Source organism: Lepeophtheirus salmonis, unplaced genomic scaffold, assembly GCF_016086655.4.
Source record: "Lepeophtheirus salmonis unplaced genomic scaffold, UVic_Lsal_1.4 unplaced_contig_6327_pilon, whole genome shotgun sequence".
NCBI lineage: Eukaryota > Metazoa > Arthropoda > Copepoda > Siphonostomatoida > Caligidae > Lepeophtheirus > Lepeophtheirus salmonis.
The window spans coordinates 28,066-32,449 of NW_027295293.1; the positions used below are offsets into that span (position 1 = coordinate 28,066).

Here is a 4,384-nt window from a genome sequence, read left to right on the forward strand (position 1 = left end):
TTTTAGAAATTAATCTCTGCTTTTAAATATCTTTTATTGGGAAGAAATCAATTATTCTTTTATTATTAAACATTATTTACATATGTCACTAGTAGGTAGCTATATAATAATTGGACTAACCGTGCTCTTTCCACCCAAAAAAAACTCTTCTGAAACCCTGTCCGTTGAAGTTTTTTTATAAATTCGTAAACTGTTCCGTTCTATTTTTTATAATTTTGATTGAAAAATTTACTGTATTTGTGATGTATATAATGCAATATTCTTTAGATCAGGGACTCTCAAACATTTTTTAATTAATGCACCACTTATAAAATATTTATTCAACCAAGTACCCCCTAACATACGTAAACAATTGAAACGTGAAGCACTGTTTTAACACTGTTTGTTTTACTAAACTTTAAACCCTTGTATTTTTGACACACATGGTTCATGTACCATACATACTTATTCTTCTTTTTTCCTTTTAGGTATCTTTTTCCCCAATAGATGAAGGGAAAGTCAGATCCTAGATCTGTGGCCCGAAGAATTGAATTAATACTATTTTTTTAAATGTACATATTTTCAAAATCCCTCATTTAAGAACCACTACTTTAGATGGTAAATATATTGAGAGTGCATATTTGTTTACCATTATGATAAAGATGAGTAATTAATTTTTGAAAAATATTAATTAGCTCATTATATTTTATTTGAATATGCATATGGGCCCATTCCAATTTCTTAAAACAAATAAAAGTTCTAAATTATAGGTAAAATACTTAAGGTACATAAAATACTCCTTCAAATTTGAATAATTAACTTACAACTGGCACCCATGTTTAAGAAATATTGGGCTGTAGGTAAAAAGTAAAGTAAAAAAGCATATTTGGAATTTCCCTTTTTGTTGATTTATATTTAAGATTGTTTTTATGTTGACGCAGTACATATATGATTAAGTTTCCTCCCCGCTCTTGGAAGAGTCTAACCTAAGAAAAGGAGTTTAAGCTACATTTCTGTTTCTGAAAAAATAATTCAATCATCTTTTCTACCTGTGTTGGTCTAGCTAGCCTGCAGAGCTACTCATTAGAGCTTCTTTTGGAACCAGTTAAGAAGATGACAGAAATTCCTTTCATCTTCTTCTTTCCCTTGCACTGCACTTGCTATTCTACAAGTCTTCCTCTTTATCTCTCTCTCTCTCTCTGCCATTGAGTGGATTACTTACAATCTGGAAAATATATGCTACTCCCTTACAAGTTTGAACTTGTACAATTTGATTTATGTAATTTTCGACTATTTTATTAAAAATTAACAAAATATTATTATTTTGTGACTCAGATAGATTCTCTCCATATTTTGAAGTGGTCCTCAAACGAAATTTGAATTAATGCCCACCTAGTTAAATTTTATATATAGTATTGAGCCCAAATATTTTTTTGTAGTAGTATTCATGGTCTTTTCATGATCCGTTATCCATTGGCATTCTAATTAGATCCCCCTCACTTCAATATCGAGGATATATTAATGTTTTTTTTATGAAAATTATTAATACATAATCATTATATGATACTTTTGACAATTCAAGAGTACACAGTTCTATTACTACTAAATATATGATAAATCTTTATTTAATTTTAACAGATCAAAATGGAAATAAATTACAACTCGTACAAAATTGCAGCTTGTGGACGGCATAGATAAATAATAATTGAGATTTAACTTCAATATTAAGCAATTAACAATGACTTAATCATAATTAATGACATGTTTTTATCAATAATCACGCAACTTCTCCTTATAATTTTAATGATTCCTCCCCAGACAAATATATTTGGTATTTGTTATAATAAGTAAAGTACTTTGTTTAATCTCGCTAGCTGTCAAGAACATCTTTTTGTCTTTGTTTATATGAGTCCGCCATTTTAGCCTAATTTTCCGATTCTTTCTTACTTCCTGTATAAGCGTGTAATCGTTGGATTACAGAAAAAATTTTCTTTCATAATATAGGACTCAAATGAATAAATACTCCCCATAAGTCATCAGTAAGGGTGATAATTTTGGTAAGAATAGAAAAGCGTGCGAGGAGAAAAGAAGAATTACTTATGGCATCATTGATTAAATAATATACATCTTCTTCTATCAATCATGAACGTTATCATTCCCGCCTTAATTATTCAATATTAATATAATATGAGATGGTGATAGTCGATAGAGAACTGAATAAAATCCCCAAAATGACGTCGCCTTCTGTCTGGATTTATGAAAATGGAGGCCCAGGAATTTGGAAAATACTTACCGGATGAGAAACAGATGGTTTGTCGGATTTGTCGAAATAAATGTGCCTTTAGTCCCCTGTCTAGAATTACACGCCACTCATTATCCTCATCTCATAACAAGAGTATGGATATTCATCTATAAAATCAATTTGACGATGAATACATCAAGTCAGACTTTAACTTTGATCTCACAACGATGCTTATTGCATGTAATATAACCTTATCCATTGCTAATCATCTACGTTCAAAAAATTTATGGAGAAATACAAGGGTAAACATATCCCTTCCCGAGGAGCCATCATTAAATTAATGGAGGATGTTGGTACTACTGATGTCATATATAGAAATACATATAAAAATGTTTTGAGTCATCCACACCAAATGACGATCAAGTTATCAGTAAAAAGTATTTACGAATATCGAAATGGAACTCTGAATTTTGTACTATCTCACAGTGAGTATTCAATTTTTTTTAAATCTAACCATAAAATATGATTCTATTTTAGCTAAACATATCAAGAATTATGATACACAACTCAGTAAAGGGCAAAAACAACTGCTTAAATGGGCACAACAACGGAGGTAGTAGCTTTGGATGGTTTGCAACTAGTTTGTCTGAGACTACTTACTTCGCTTTAAGACTTGGGTATGATAATTAGGTTTTCCAATATTACATAGTCAATAAATATTACTTTTTTATCACTTAAGGCTTAGCTATGGTTGATGGGCTCCAAGAAATGGTGTTCAGAAAACTCATAAAAGGCAAAAACAACTGTTTAAATGGTCACAACAACGAGGGTAGTTACATTGGGTGTTGTATTATAATTAACAATTGTGTATATCCCTCATGATAATAGTATGTTGTTATATAAGCATACCTAAATAATGGGGGAAATCTTTTTTGATGCTCTTAATAGGGAGTAATATCGCCGGACATTACTACATAATTAGCTTTTGCTCTAAATCTTTACGATGAATTTATTTATAACATTTTTTTATTAGTATATTTATTGTCTAATTTTATGATTTCGACATTTACTTTATTATTAATAATTAGTTAGATCTCATCGGTAGAGATATATCTATCCTGTGCACAATTGTATATAGCAACTTCCACATGAAGAAGAGGAGTGATTATCTTTTTGATTAAACTCCACGTCTCGCTTGTGTATTGCAACCTAAAGTTATGACATATTTAACTGAATTCCGATGTTAGAACAAGAAAAAATTATCTGGATCAATCTATTATTTCAATATTCTGTATTTATAATTTATTATTATTAATAGTTATATGATTTTAATTGTTTAATTTTGTATATTTAACTTAAATGTTTAATGGTTTATTTTTTAGTATGTAGATTATATTTAAACTTTGAGCTGCAAATATATTTCAAATACTCTACTTTGTCGTTTCATTAGCTATTATTCTGAGAATAAGGTTCATAATGAATTACAATTTCATGGAGTGTGACGTTTTCTAATCTACTGTAACGGATAAAAAACGTCGAAGTCAATTATACGTAGTATATCTTCATTAAACATTTTGCTAATAAATACATTCGTTATACCCTCAAAAATCATAATAAAGCAGGCAGATGATAATCACATCAGTATTTTAAACAATGATACCATATGTCTTTTTTCCCCCTTCTCCTTGCACGCGTTTTCTCTACAATATTATCAACTATAGTCATCAGTCTTAAGGTGGTTTCACTTAAGTGCTTATGCAATCATTTACCACGCAAAATTTCTCCCTTTTTATTATTATTTTTGCACAACATATCCTTCATTATTCTGTTCTTTGAACATTTTATAATTACTATGAGGTTAATAATAATAAAAAGTAAGAAGATATGCTTGAAAAATTGTGCATAAGCATCAGTTATTCCCCGTTTTTCATGAACACACTCACACGAAGCTATTCAATACTTATATCAATTCATATGACGTGTTCTGTCCTCAAGAATAAAAGAATAATAATACGAGCTTGAGAAAAAAAAAAATATGTTGGGATGACTGATGAGTACTAATCTTTAGAGGCCTGACTAATAAAAACAAACAAAATCATTTTAACATACTAGCATTTATATTTCTTAACATATATTGAAATACACATGAATTATGAATGATTT

The 4,384-nt window shown here is 29.4% G+C and overlaps 1 long non-coding RNA gene across 1 annotated transcript; it reads left to right on the forward strand.

The window, feature by feature from the left end:
- The first annotated feature begins 2,583 nt into the window (after window positions 1–2,583).
- Window positions 2,584–3,610, forward strand: LOC139907539 (uncharacterized). Its single transcript, XR_011784222.1, has 3 exons — window positions 2,584–2,706; window positions 2,759–2,898; window positions 2,961–3,610. It is a non-coding gene; the product is annotated as an uncharacterized lncRNA (long non-coding RNA).
- Window positions 3,611–4,384: the final 774 nt, after the last annotated feature.